Source organism: Tachysurus fulvidraco, chromosome 7, assembly GCF_022655615.1.
Source record: "Tachysurus fulvidraco isolate hzauxx_2018 chromosome 7, HZAU_PFXX_2.0, whole genome shotgun sequence".
Taxonomy (NCBI): domain Eukaryota; kingdom Metazoa; phylum Chordata; class Actinopteri; order Siluriformes; family Bagridae; genus Tachysurus; species Tachysurus fulvidraco.
The window spans coordinates 28,465,203-28,481,179 of record NC_062524.1 but is presented as its reverse complement, the minus strand read 5'-3'; the positions used below and the strand labels follow the sequence as shown (position 1 = coordinate 28,481,179).

The following is a 15,977-nucleotide window of genomic DNA, read 5'->3' as shown; positions in this document are numbered from 1 at the left end:
CATGGAGATTAAATACAACAATGTCATTTGTGCCGATTGTTTTAGGCTATATACATCTAGTAAAATCCAAACGTAATTCAAAATGTATTAAAAATAAAATAATAATAAAAATAATCAGCGCTACTCCGTCCAGGGTGCATTCTGCCTTGATCCCCAATGACGCCTGAGGATAGGCACAGGATCCCCGTGACCCGAGTAGTTCGGATAAGCGGTAGAAGATGAATGAATGAATGAATGAATAATCAGCGCTGCCTTACAGTCACATTGTCCACAACGGGAGCGCAGGAGGAGACTATGTGATACAGAATAGCATGAAATACCCATTTATTAGAGAACTGCAGAATATTTTCCTTAATGTACATATATCATAAAATGTCAAAGTCTGCAAAAACAGTCATGAAGTACAATCGCTACTCATCATCCCCGGAAAGAATCTATATGTGGATATATACTGCATATATGCTGCATATATGCGTATATATGCCACATATAGGCAAAAGTGAGGTGCATATATGCATATACAGGCCTATTGCTTCACATATATCCACATATAAGCCCTATACATACAAGATATGTCTTCTATATAGCTAATGGCAGGATCATTTTGTAGCTCATATCTCATTTTGGCAACTGTGGATCCATACTAATGCTTTTCTTGCGTCTTATTTCCATAACGTTATTTATACTGGCAAGCTCAGATCGACCGCTACAGCGTCGCGTAGTTGATGACGTTATCCGCATGCGGCCCAGCGCGCAGTATTTCATTTTTGGCGCCGAAAGATAGTGGCTGGGAGTAAAATGGCGATAAAAGCGTTGCAGAGCCGCTATGTCCTACTAGAATGGACTGAGGGTGAGGATAGAGGGGTCCATAGTATTTTTGCCCCTCGACTGTGTCTGGAATTTTTCAGTTAGAGACTTTTTTGAAAGGACTGATAAAACCAAGAAGCTGGAATGGCGAAAAGGCCGACAACCGGCCCCGAGCACCGAGACAGAATTATTCACGTGGCAAGTAAGTTACACGCAAACTTTACCTGACGTTATGTAGTTAAATACCACATTAAATGGTTCTGCTCGTACTTAAAGAAGTATAAAATGAATCTTGCTAGGTACCTGAATATAGCTTAGCTTTCATGTTAGCCGTATGCTAATTTGCTTTAGTCCAATAATGTTAGATTTGGTAAACATGATTAGACAAACGTTTGCAGTTCATGATAACATTTAAATTTTATTGAACCAGAACTTGAAAACTCTCCAAATTAAACTGATCAAGATGGAAAAAGATGGCACACAATGGCAAATAAAACGTCCTCACATCCCAAACAAAGTACCGTGAGCAGCTAGGGGCCGACTGAGAAGGCTTCAACGTAAAAGGTAACTGACTTGGTTATCTCTCTCTCAAGGTTGACAATAAAAAAGGAGGAGCTTCCAAATACAAGCACCAGGAGGAGGGTCATGACAAACTTTCAAAGAATAAGGTACACTACCAGTCTGCATCCTGTGTGTGTTGTTACATTACAATACATTCATGATGAGTAAGATTTTCATGGGGGATAAGGGAATCTTATTTGTATAGTGTTTTTTATAAAACACAAGTCCTGATGAAACCTATAGAATAATAATAATGTCTTATTATTTTGTCTTCTCTAGATGCTACGTTGAAGAAGTGGCCGGCAGCCAGCCGAGGGCAGATAGGCACATCTATTAATTCGAAGCTCACGGAGCTGAGAAGAGCAAAAAGATAATTTTTTTTACTGTTCAGTTTTTGTCTTATTTTTGTTCTTGTAAATACATAATGTACAGTACATTTCTATATTTTGGACTTTTATTTATGGCACCTAGCAGGTTTTTTTTCTTATTTTTGTTCTTGTACTATATTTTTTGTTTTGTACTATTTGATTGATCTGCAGTAAGTAAATAATGTACATTTCTACATTTTGGACTTTTATTTATGTTGCCTAGCAGCTATGGATTTAAATTTTACTATTATATAGGTGAACATATAGGTGCATAATATACGTGCATATATGTACCTATAATATACGGAAACGGCCAATTTTATCAAATCAATGTTTATTTATAGAGCACCTTTTTAAAACAGCAGGTGTTCTCCAAAGTGCTGTACAAACAATATCAAATAAACAATAGAACTAAAAAGCATATAATAATAATAATAAATAAAATAAAAACTAAATAAAAGTAATAAAAATGCAATAAATACAATAATAATTAGTAACACACACTAAAAAGAACTCCTAACAGGTAACTCTCATACTGCGTTGTATGCTGCACCATACAAATATGTTTTTAAATGTGATTTAAAAACAGCAAGTGAAGGAGCCTGCCTAATGTACAAAGGCAAATTATTCCAGATTTTGGGGGCCGCTACTGCAAAGGCACGGTCACCTCTGCTCTTTAATCTTGCATTGGGGGATACTAAAAGCAGTTGCCCAGCAGACCTAAGTGCTCTGGATGGAGCATATGGCGTTAATAGGTCTGAAAGATACTTAGGACCAATCTTATTTAATGATTTAACAACTAAAAGCAAAATCTTGAAATCAATTCTAAAATGAACGGGCAACCAATGAAGGGAAGCCAATATAGGTGTAATGTGTTCTCGTTTGCGTGTCCCTGTTAATAAACATGCAGCTGCATTTTTTACCCTTTGCAAGCGTGTTAGAGATGCCTCACCAATGCCTACATAGAGACTATGATATAAAATGATGGATGACATAAAAGCATGGATGACCCTCTCAAAATCAGTAAAAGATACAAATGACTTGACTTTAGATAATTGCCTTAACTGAAAAAAAAAACACGATTTAACTACCAAATTAATCTGTTTTTCTAGTTTAAAGTCACCATCCATTAAAACCCCCAGGTTTTTGACAACAGGCTTCACAAATGACTTTAAGTCACCCAGATCTACATCACGAGTATTAATCTTACCGCCAGGTCGAAATAAAATGATTTCAGTTTTATCTTCATTAAACTTTAAGAAGTAAAGGCTTTAATATCTTCAAGACATCTCAGCAAAGGTGCTACAGAGTTTGCATCCTTCCGTTTCAAAGGCAGATAGAGTTACAAGTCATCTGCATAACAGTGAAATGAAATGCCATGTTTCCTAAAAATGGACCCTAAAGGTAATATATATAAAGAAAATAAAATCGGTCCAAGAATAGAACCCTGAGGGACTCCACATACAAGAGATGCAGTAGAAGACACAAATTCCCCAAGACGTACAAAGAAAGTTCTTTCACCCAGATAAGATTTGAACCATTGTAACACGGCACCCTTTATACCAACACAATGCTCAAGGCGAGAGATTAGTATATTGTGATCTATGGTGTCGAACGCAGCAGTAAGATCTAACAGCATAAGAACAGCATAGTTACCTGCTTCAGTGGTCAATAATAAATCATTATAAACTTTTAACACGTCCGTTTCCATGCTGTGAAGTGATTTAAAACCAGATTGGCACAACTCTTGCAAGCCATGCAAGTCTAGATAGGCTAATAATTGACTAAAAACAACTTTTTCCAATATTTTGTAGAGAAATGAGAGTTTTGAAATGGGTCTAAAATTAGCAAGAGCCGATGAATCCAAGTTAGGTTTTTTTTATCAGTGGTTCCACTATAGCGTGTTTAAAATGTAGGGGTACAACTCCATGAGTGAGACTACTATTTACAATCGTCAGTATGTTAGGGCCAAGCGTTTCAAAAACTTTCTTTAGGAAATCTGGGGAAATAATGTCTGAGGGACAACAAGATGGATTCCTTTTATCAATGATGTCTTTTAAATAAGCAAGAGACACTGGCTCAAACTGATTGAAAACAGAGGAGCACACAGGGAAAGAAGACATATCAGCAGAAGGGTGAACAATATTGGCTCTAATAGTCACAATCTTGTCGTTAAAAAACTGCAAAAAATGTTCGCATGTTTCTTTGGAAGATTCCAAACTTATTTGTTGAGATGTATGTAAAACAGAATTAATAGTATTGAACAGAACACGAGGTTTATGAGAATTTTTTGCGATGACATTAGAGAAATACCTTGACTTCTCCGTTTTTACAGTTTTTTGATATTTGAACAAGCTGTCTTTCAAGATATCAGATGAAACCTGCAGTCTATCTTTTTTCCATTGCCGTTCAGCTCTCCTGCATTCACGCCTTGCAGCACGGGTAGTGTGGTTCAGCCATGGTTCAGATTTTGGCTTAGCACGCATAGTCCTGAAAGGGGCAGCAATGTCCAGTGCATTCTCACAAGAAAAATAAAATAATGAGGTTAACTCATCAGTATTATAATGTTGAGTGGACACTGAGAAGGCCATGTTTGTGTTTTTAAAAACATCAGCAAACCGTTTTGCAGTTAAAGAGTTAAATGAGCGATAGCGATGAGCAGGAGCACGTGGCTTCGGACTACAGAAACAAGAAATCTCAAATAGCACCGACATGTGGTCAGAAAAAGTAGCATCACAAACATTAATATTATTAACAGGTAGATCACATGATAAGGCCAGATCTAATGTGTGTCCGTGCTCATGAGTAGCGTTGGCCACAAACTGTGTTAAATTAAACGATTCAATGAGATTTAGGAAGTCTTTAACCAACGGTTTGGAGGGACAACAAATATGGATGTTAAAATCTCCAACGGTTAAAACTCTGTCATACTTCGGCATGATTTCTGCCAGAAAATCGGAAAAGTCGTTTATAAAGTCTATATGGTATTTGGGAGGACGATAAATCACAGCGCATAGCACTGGGTCAGGTTGATTCAGTTCAAACACAATCAGCTCAAAGCTTGTGTACGTGTTGCACATCACACGCCGGCAGTTTAATTTTTCCTTAAAAATAATAGCAACTCCTTGACCCCGTCCTGTAAGTCGTGGACAGCTGAGAAAGCCACAGTTTAACAGTAAAATCTCTGCGAACGGGCTTAACTCACCCTCATTCATCCAGGTTTCAGTCACGCACAGTAGATCCAAGTTGTTTGAGGTATAAATGTCATTTAAGATAAACGTTTTGTTTATCAGAGATCCGGCATTTACCAGAGCAATCCTGGCTGGAGCTGGATTATTTGCTATCCGGGTCTTACGATCTAACACCCGTAGGCACGATGAGTTTACTCCACCTCTCCGCAAGCGGGGAGACACTGACCGGGGAACCCCGGACTCCTCGTTGGCGTCGACCACCGGTACCAGCCAGGTGTAAACAGGATCCAAAGAGCGCATGGAAATATAGAAGCAGTCGACTACCTGATACTCCGCTAACATTCTAAGGGACTGCGGGAAACTGCCAGCCGGGATTTAATTTTTACTAGCAGGCCCCCACGCTTCCCCCGCTGTCTATGTAGCTTTTTCTTCTGATCAGGAAGCGGCGTTCGGCAGAGATATGCAGGTAAATCGTACAGGTGAGGTGAGGTTTTCGAGTCACCAGAATTATAAATTAACATATTTTCCATATTCGCTCTAATGTTCAGAAGTGTCTGGCGATCATACACCAGTAGAGAGTCTACATTGTTAAAAGTGAAAAACAACACAAACATTACGGTTAGAGAGAACAGACGGCCTGCCACACACACCGGCGCCATCTTTTCACACACCTTCTCTCCACCAAAGCTCTCCACCCACATATATCACTTATATCAAAAACCTATATCAAACCTATATTGAAACATATATGTTTATATAGGTTTTTTCCATGTGGGAAAATGCTGTCCTGGGATGTGGGGGTCTAGTGGTTAAGGTGTTGGCCTATCAGTCGGAAGGTTGTGAGTTCGATTCCTAAGTCCACCAAGCTGCCACTTAACCCTCAATTGCTCAGTTGAATAAAAATGAGATAAAATGTAAGTCGCTCTGGATAAGTGTGTCTGCTAAATGCTGTAACTCAAGTGGGGGAGGGGAATGGCCGTGTTTATATAAGAGTATATATACTGTATACATGGTATATATAAGAGTTACCCCATACACACCCCTCACACACACTCTTCACCCCACACACCCCTCACACACACTCTTCACCCTCCTGCAATCTGGAAAAAGATACTGAAGCATTCGGGCTTCACGACCAGATGTGTAACAGTTTCTTTTCACAAGCCATCAGATTCCTTAATAACTGAAACTGAACTGAGCACAACATACACAAACACACACACACACACACACACACACAGACACACACACACACACACACACACACACACACACACACGTTGCACACACAGAAGAGGCGGAGACTTCTGGTGGGACATATATTGTTTTATTGCTGAAAAAGAACTGTAAAAACACAAACACAGATAGAAATTAGTTATCTTTCAACTGTTTGCCGATGACTGCCAGAGTGGCTTCTTCATATATAAATGAAGCTCTATGTCCTCAAACTCACTTTGCACAATCTTATGACAACACATCAAAAGAAAATGAAAATATATTGCTGAATACTGTCTGTAACACATTAACATTTTCATGGCATCAGACAGACAATAATACTCAATAACTATACACAAACAGTGTATAAGCACTTTGTTTCCTTTTTAGTAGGCTATTTCTCTTTATGTGCGCTGTTGTAAACAATCTCTATCAATTAGTTTTCCCTTCCCCATGACAGATGTACAGAACACAACTGTAACAATAAACAAATAACAGCTCTTTCCTAACAACGAGCGATTGTAATGATATTTTCTAACATTAGGCACTTAAGTTGCAATGCATCACGCGGCCTCCAACAGCGCAGCGGCGTCGGCCGCCTCCCAGCCGCGATTGCGCAATCCATCACGCGGGTGCAGCGGCCGTACCTCAACCGCTTAATTTATTGGTTTAATATACACATTATTCAAACTAACACATATAACTAACATATAAACATTTTATGAACACAAACTGTGATGCCACATCACTCATCTTACCTGTAAAAACACAAACACAGATAGAAATTAGTTATCTTTCAACTGTTTGCTGATGACTGCCAGAGTGGCTTCTTCATATATAAATGAAGCTCTATGTCCTCAAACTCACTATCACCCTCTAGAGTCACCTGCCAGCGTCTACAGGTCTAAGTGATGTTCAAGTTCGCATCATTGCACAGTATTATATACAAATATATTTGCATATACATTTAACACAAGAACTATATTTAACAAATGATAACTAATAATACTAATGAGAAACAACATATACATGACTACTTGAATCCATATCACTACACCCTCCCCCACTTTTAAAAATGTTCTTCGACATTTTACCACAACTTTAGAACAGGTGTTTTCAGGCTGACCCCTTAATTGCTGCAAGACGAAAGGTAGGTTTCCAGTTTGTTTTATCTCTGTGCATGAAATCAGTTATTCCCTCCTGGCCATGGCTTATTTTCTAGAAAAGGGGGTCAGTCACTATTGTGCTACATTTTCTAACTATTGCACTGTACAATTTATCTGACTATTCCTACCAGTAAGGTTAGCATATACGTAAACAGTTACATTCTAATTAGACGAGTCTTACCATGTAATCAAATTGATATCCTTTAGAACTACATTTCTCCGCACCACTGTCGGTTCTCCCAGTTCATTATAAGTCAACATCTTTGGCTGATGACTCTGCCTTTGTGGATAAGTACATGATTGTGGTACCTCCAGTTCACTCACAGAATCTTGATTCCCCTCTTCAGAATCACTGTCCTCCTGTGGAACATTCTCCTCCTCCGTTCCTGTGACCTCTGCATTCTCTGCTCCTCCAGCATCAGGTTGGTATTCGGGTAAGTACTCATCCATCATAGCCGGTTCAAATGGTTCAGCTTCAGGATTCAGAGTGGTGAGCTTTGCACTGTGTTCAGTACGGGGTAGAAATTTACAGCATAGTTCATATCTGTCATCATCATCACTGCCTGAGTCCAGGTCGTGTTGTTGTTCTGGCACTTTCCTGCTCTTAACCAAGTGCTTTCTTTTTTGTGTTTGGCTGTCTTTTGTGTCTGGCTTTTCTACAGGTAAACTGTCGCAGGGCAGCAGGAGGTTTCTGTGTACCACACGACTCTGTCCTCCCTTCTCTGGTCTGATCTCGTATACTGGACTCTCAGAGCTTTTTCGACTTATCACCGTATACACACAATCTTCCCAGTGCGAGCGTAGTTTACCCGGTCCTCTTCTTTCGCTTAGATTTCTGAGTAGGACTCTGTTGCCAGGCAAAAGCTCAATACTATGAATTTTCTTGTCATAATATTTTTTTCCTCTCAAGGCCTCTTTTCTTGCAGTCTTTGATGCGATATTATAGGCTTCCTGTATTCGTGTTTGCCAGTTTGCCACATACTCTGCATAACTCTGCTGTTTCTCATTCGCCTGCAGGTTGAACATGAGATCAATGGGGAGCCAGGGTGAACATCCAAATAGCAGGTAATATGGAGAGAAGCCAGTTGTTTCAGAACGGGTGCAGTTGTATGCATGGACCACTTTGGACAGCGAGTTCTTCCAGTCAGCCTTCTTAGTATCGCTCAGTGTCCTGAGCATGGACAAGAGCGTCCTGCTGAACCTCTCAACTTGCCCATTGCCCATTGGGTGATATGGGGTTGTGTGAGACCCATGCACACCGCACACCTCTTGCAACTGATCCATTAGGTGATTCTCAAATTCCCTTCCCACGTCGTGGTGGATTTTTTCAGGGAAACCAAACTTGAGGGCAAAATCACCAAAGACGTGCTGTACCACTGTTTTTGCCAACTTATTTCTTGTGGCATAAGCCTGGGCAAAAGGTGTGAAATGGTCCATCACTACAAGTATGTACTCATAACCATTTTTGCACCTCTCAAGATGAAGATAGACACAAGCTGGAAAGGGTAGGTGGTTTGAATTGTAACCAATGGGGCTTTTGTAGTCTTATGAGGTTTTTTCCTTTTCAGGCACTCACATACACGCGTCACAAAGTGCTCTGTCTCTTTTTGCATATGGGGCCAATAGAATCTTTCACGAATTAGGCTTAGAGTCCTCTCTGTTCCAAGATGCCCCATTTCTTGATGCAACTCTCTGTAAACCGTTTGATGATGTTCTTTCAGTAGAATAAGCTGGTTTCTCTTTCCTTCTTTTCTGTACAGGACTCCTTCATCGCTCAAGTGCAGTCGTGTCCACTGTTTCAGAAGGAATCTGGTCTCCTGACATTCTTTTTTTAGAGTGCGGCTGAATGGACGACAGTTATTCTTTTTGTACTCCAGGACACGGCTGATAACTGGGTCTTTCTCTTGGGATTGTTTGATCTGCTCCTGCGACAGACACAGATTAGTGGGCAGTGAGATGTTGTCTTCCACCAGATGTACAGCTTGTAAGTGGATCCCACTTGTCCACAGAGGAGCATCCTTGAAAGTTAAAACCACACCCTGCACTGCAGCACTTATCACATCTTGGTTTATCTCCTCTTTGCACAGTTTCATGTACTGGTCAATGTCAAGCGGCATCCTCGACAAGCCATCTCCATCTGCATTGCATCTCCCAGGCCGGTATTTGACGGTGAAATTAAAATCGGCAAGCTCTGCGACCCAACGGTGCCCTGTTGCATTGAGTTTGGCTGTTGTCAAAATGTAGGGATTATGATCTGTGTACACTTCGAAATGGGGAGCATGAAACAAATAATCCCTTAAGCGTTCACAAATGGCCCACTTAAGAGCGAGGAATTCTAGTTTACCTGAATGCATGTGGTAGTTTTTCTACGGAGGTGTGAGAGTCCTCGACCCATATGCAATCACTGACATCTTCCCATTTTGTTTTCGATACAGGACTGCCCCCAAACCATCCTGTGACACATCACAAATGGAGGACAAACGGTAGAGTCAGATCAGGATAAGCAAGAATTGGTGGCTCCATTAAGTGGTCGATCAGTGTGTTCAACACATCTTGAGGAGTCTGTGTCCAAGTTATGGGTGTGTTGGGAGATGCCTGCCCTTTTGACTTAGTACTGACTCTTCTTTTCTTTCCTTTAGGCTCAGCAGGTAATGTGCTTTGAGGTGGCGCTGCTATCAGCTGATAGAGATGTCTTGCCAGGTGAGAGAAATTGGGTATGTAGGTCCTATAATAGGAGAGGAATCCCATCATTTTTCTCAGATCTCCCACTGTAGCTGGTTTTCGGAGCCTCAGAGCCTGTACCGGGGCTATTTCAGCTGGGTCCATGGAAGATCCATCCTCAGACACAATACGGCCCAAGAACCGCACTTTCCTTTGGAACAGTTCACATTTGTGTGGGCTGAGTTTGACTCCATGTTTCTGGTATCTTTGGAGGACTGTGCGAACATGAGCCACATGATCATCGAAAGAGGTACTATGTACAAGGTTATCATCCAGGTAAGGCTGACAGATAACATCTCTCAGATCTTCCAGACAGGCTTCCATGTTCCTCTGGAACTCAGCTGGTGCTGAACTAAGGCCAAATGGAATCCTGTTCCACTGAAATAGTCCCCAGGGTGTTATAAAGGCTGTTAGGGGTCGGCTCTCGATATCAAGGAATCCTTGGTGATAGGCCTTCCCTTGGTCCAAGACTGAAAACCAAGAACTGCTGCTCAGGGAGTCCAGTATATCCTGGATCCTGGGAATGGGGTGCCTGTCAGGTACAGACTTGCGATTTAATTCACGATAGTCACAGCAAAGTCTCAGGCTCCCGTCCTTTTTCCTCACACATACGACTGGCGAGGAGTAATGAGATCTTGATTTGCTTATCCACCCTCGGTTCAGCAGATCTTGAAGGTACTCCTTCACCTCCTGTAAAAGTGGCTTGGGTACAGAAATATAAGTCTTTTGCACAGGTGATTTGTCATGGAGTGTAATATGTATGTTGAGTGAGGGGATGCAACCAACATCATTATCATCAAACGCAAAAGCATTTCACTCTTCCTTTAACAGTTGTCGTACAATCTGTTGCTGTGATTCTGTTAAGTGTTCAAGTTTTATTGGTGGATCCCACTGACTGGGTCTCTTTGATTGATGTGGTGTAACACTCACCCCACATGTCTGCACCGTGGATGTTGGCTGTTCTATCACCTGCTCCATCTGAGTATCATTTCTCTGGAAAGAGTCTGTTGTTATTGGATAAGTTGTCTTTACCACTTCCAGGTGGCCAAGGATGAGTCATGGCGTAAGTATGACTGGGTGACTGGCTGTATTGACGATGGCAATCGGCACTTTCGCTGTCTTCCCATTATCAACTTTGACTATGCCTTCCTGCATTATTAAACCCTCTGGTAGTGGTGATGGTTCACTTGGAGCAAATAGCAGGCTTTGTTCTTGAAATTGCCCCCCAATGTGTGCTTGTGCATAGACAGTGGTTATTTGCCCTGTATTGAGCTGGATCCTTTGTTTACCAACTCGCACCGTTCCAACTGTCACATTTGAATTTACAGTCTTCAACAGTTTAAGCATGGATCTTGCCTTATTTATTGAAATAGAGAACGCTTTGCTTACCCTACAGACAGTATTGGACCATGGTCTCTGTTTCTCCCACCTAGTAATTATCTCTTCAATGATATTGTAACCGATGATAGGGTTTTCAGCCACACTAATATCACTTGCCACGAGCATAGGTACCTGCATGGTCCCTTCTGCACCTGGATCATCACTTAATCGGAAGCTCACTTCCACCCAGCCATCAAAAGGGATCTCTGTGCGATTGGCGGCCAACCCAGTCAGTGTCCCTGGGCCCAGGAGCTCCTCAATCGGTCTGACGGTGGTATGTGGTAAGTGTCGTTCTCTCCAGTCTGCGTTGATAATACTGGCTTGGGCTCCTGTGTCCCATACGTCTTCAACTGCGACATCATTGAGCTGGACCAGGCACCTTTTTCCAATGATGTTCAAAAGTTTAGGTGAGGCAAGGGACAGAAACTTATCAACAGAAGTGGCCGCATCTTGGTGAGTAACAGGTTGAATGTTATTTTCTTTACTGTCTTGCTTGCTTTGCACAGGTCTGAATGTCTGTCACGCTTCTGAACTTGTCTGGAACCCGATGGCAGAAGGGATTACTGGGGGGTCCAGCTCAGCAGTCCCCGCCCGTTTCCCGATGCCGGCCTCCGTTGTTGACAGCCCCGTGACAGATGTCCATCTTGTCCGCAGCGATAACAGTGCCTGCACTCTTCACCTTTTTGGGCCTCCTGGCATGAACGGCAGGCTTTGGGCCTCCTCTCAGTTCGAAGTGGAGTCATGGGTGGGTGAAACTGTGATCTGGTTGCTTCCATTGTCTCTCTGAACATTTTGGTCATTTCCATGATGTTTGCTCTGAGGTCTTCAATTGCTTTATCAGTGTCATTGTCAGTCTCTTTGTTTTGTATCTGTTTCTTCTTGTCTTTGCCAGTGATAATGTCTTTCATTAACTTTCATTAATGTTTCTTTCCTCTGTCCTTGAGTCTCCATCTCGCTACTCGAATGTTGCTCAGTGTTGCAGACGTGTTCTACTGTTTGAACTTCACTTAGTCTAAAAGGCTTTGGAGTCACTGCTTTCTTTAACTTTGTTTGTCTCTCCAATTCCAGATTAGCAGCTTCACCTATTTTCTCAATCAACACTTCATCTGCTACTTTAGGATCACTGAGGTATGGTTTGACTTGGAACTTAACTGCATCATCGTTGGATGAGCTCAGGGCTAAACTGTTCTCCATCCTGCTCATCTCCAGATGTCCACAGTAGTTTCTCCCTCAGTTTGATGGCTCGGAACAGAAAACTTTGAGCAGACTCCTTGGGTTCCTGAGAGATGTTCATGAGCCTGTGCAGTAGATCAGATGAAGAGTCTATTTTATAGTGTCCTCTGAGGATAATCTTTAATGTGGAAAGTGTGAGATCTCGCTTAATCTCAAGGAGTTCCTTGAGGGGAAGGCCAGGACTCACTGCTCTGATAACTGCTTCAATGATTTCCGCCTCTGCGTACCCCTTTCTCACTACTGATTCAATCTGGTTGTTGAGGCTAGTGTATGACAATTTTTCCTTTTGGCCAGCCTCTCCAATCTGTCCGAAGACTCTGAATTCCCTCCTCAGAGTAACTTCAGGAATCAATTCGTTTCTGGTGACTTGTTCTTTCACACTCATTTTATCTTTTCCTCTCTGCTGTTTTTCCTCAAGTAGCCCAATCTGTTCCTCTAATGCACGACGAGCATTTGCATGTGTCTGCTGTAGTTCTGCATACTCTTCTCTTAGCTTCTTTATCTCAGACTGGGTTACTGGTGACACTTTGAGCTCGGCTGATTCCTTAAGGGACTCGATGAAACACAGAAGTTCATTAAGGCTCTCTGCATATTGTTCCTCTTCTAGACTTTCCTCAATTTCATCCAACGTTCTCTCTGCCATCCTTATCAGCGCCCGCCTCGTTTGGCCTGTGAAACCTTCACCCGATGGCTCGCTGCACTTTAGGTAGAAACAGACTTTTATCAGTTCAGGCTTCTCTAGCATCAGAAACTTGGAACTAACGCAGTCTTGAAGTTGTTCCATTTTTTTTTTTTGGTTTGCATTCAGTTTTTTTTGGATTGCATTCAGTTTCACTTTATGTAATCCTCTGTATCGACGGATCTTTTGTTATTTCTAGGTTCGTCTCAGGGAGGAACTGTCTCTCTCACATCCAATCAGCAGTCCTCACCTGGCTGGCTCGCCATGATGTTGCACACACAGAAGAGGCGGAGACTTCTGGTGGCACATATATTGTTTTATTGCTGAAAAAGAACTGTAAAAACACAAACACAGATAGAAATTAGTTATCTTTCAACTGTTTGCCGATGACTGCCAGAGTGGCTTCTTCATATATAAATGAAGCTCTATGTCCTCGAACTCACTTTGCACAATCTTATGACAACACATCAAAAGAAAATGAAAATATATTGCTGAATACTGTCTGTAACACATTAACATTTTCATGGCATCAGACAGACAATAATACTCAATAACTATACACAACACAGTGTATAAGCACTTTGTTTCCTTTTTAGTAGGCTATTTCTCTTTATGTGCGCTGTTGTAAACATCCATCCATCCATCCATTTTCTACCGCTTATCCGGGGCTAGGTCACGGGGGCAGCAGTCTAAGCAGGGATGCCCAGACTTCCCTCTCCCCAGACACTTCCTCCAGCTTTTCCGGGGGAATACCGAGGCATTCCCAGGCCAGCTAAGAGACATAGTCCCTCCAGCGTGTCCTAAGTCTTCCCCAGGGCCTCCTCCCGGTTGGACATGCCCGGAACACCTCCCCAGGGAGGCGTCCAGGAGGCATCCGAAACAGATGCCCGAGCCACCTCAGCTGACCCCTCTCAATGTGGAGGAGCAGCGGCTCTACTCTGAGCTCCTCCCGAGTGACCGAGCTCCTCACCCTATCTCTAAGGGTGCGCCCAGCCACCCTGCGGAGGAAACTCATTTCGGCCGCCTGTATCCGGGATCTTGTCCTTTCGGTCATGACCCAAAGCTGATGGCCATAGGTGAGGGTAGGAACGTAGATCGACTGGTAAATAGAGAGCGTCGCCTTGCGGCTCAGCTCTTTCTTCACCACAACAGATCGGTATATCGACCGCATCACTTCAGAAGATACACCGATCCGCCTGTCGATCTCCCGCTCCATCCTTCCCTCACTCGTGAACAGGATCCCAATATACGTAAACTCCTCCACTTGAGGCAGGAACTCTCCACCAACCTGAAGAGGGCAAGCCACCCTTTTCCGGCTGAGAACCATGGCCTCGGACTTGGAGGTGCTGATTCTTATCCCCGCCGCTTCACACTCGGCTGCAAACCGTCCCAGTGCATGCTGAAGGTCCTGATTTGAAGAAGCCAACAGGACAACATCATCTGCAAAAAGCAGAGACGAAATCCTGTGGTCCCCAAACCTGACTCCCTCCGGCCCCCGACTGCGCCTAGAAATCCTGTCCATATGACAAAGGGCAGCCCTGCCGGAGTCCAACATGCACCGGGAACAAGTCTGACTTACACCCGGCAATGCGAACCAAACTCCTGCTCCGGTCATATAGGAACTGGACAGCCCTTAACAGAGGGCCCCGGACCCCATACTCCCAGAGCACCCCCCACAGGTCATCACGAGGGACACAGTCAAATGCCTTCTCCAGATCCACAAAACACATGTGGACTGGTTGGGCAAACTCCCATGAACCCTCCAGCAACCTGGTGAGGGTATAGAGATGGTCCAGTGTTCCACGACCAGGACGAAACCCGCATTGTTCCTCCTGAATCCAAGTTTCGACTATCGGCCGAATTCTCCTCTCCAGTACCCTGGCATAGACTTTTCCGGGGAGGCTGAGGAGTGTGATCCCCCTATAGTTGGAACACACCCTCTGGTCCCCCTTCTTAAACAGAGGGACCACCACCCCAGTCTGCCAGTCCAGAGGCACTGTCCCCAACCGCCACGCGATGTTGCAGAGGCGTGTCAGCCAAGACAGCCCCACAACATCCAGAGACTTAAGGTACTCAGGGTGGATCTCATCCACCCCCGGTGCCTTGCCACTGAGGAGCTTCTCAACTACCTCAGTGACCTCAGCTTGGGGGATCGACGAGTCCACAACCCAGCCCTCCGCCTCTACTTCCTCAATGGAAGGCTTCCTCAATGGAAGACATGTTGGTGGGGTTGAGGAGATCCTCAAAGTACTCCTTCCACCGTCCGAGGATGTCACCAGTCGAAGTCAGCAGATTCCCACTCCCACTGTAAACAGTGTGAGCAGGGCACTGCTTCCCCCTCCTGAGACCCCGGACGGTTTGCCAGAATTTCTTCGAGGCCAACCAATAGTCCTTCTCCATAGCCTCACCGAACTCCTCCCAGACCCGAGTTTTTGCCTCTGCAGCCACCCGGGCTGAAGCTCGCTTGGCCCTCCGGTAACTATCAGCTGCCTCCGGAGTCCCCCGAGCCAACCAGGCTCGATAGGACTCCTTCTTCAGCTTGACGGCATCCCTTACTTCCGGGGTCCACCACCGGGTTCGGGGATTGCCGCCACGACAGGCACCGGAGACCTTACGGCCACAGCTCCATGCGGCTGCATCAACAATGGAGGTGGAG

The 15,977-nt window shown here is 43.6% G+C and overlaps 2 protein-coding genes across 2 annotated transcripts in view; one reads left to right on the top strand and one right to left on the bottom strand.

Annotated features, from left to right (window-relative positions):
- Positions 1-15,977, bottom strand: part of LOC113649943 (natural killer cell receptor 2B4-like) — a 469,259-nt gene that overhangs the window by 57,174 nt on the left and 396,108 nt on the right. The window lies entirely within an intron of this gene.
- The window catches only part of LOC125138421 (signaling lymphocytic activation molecule-like), a 53,387-nt gene that overhangs the window by 22,577 nt on the left and 14,833 nt on the right, over positions 1-15,977 (top strand). The window lies entirely within an intron of this gene.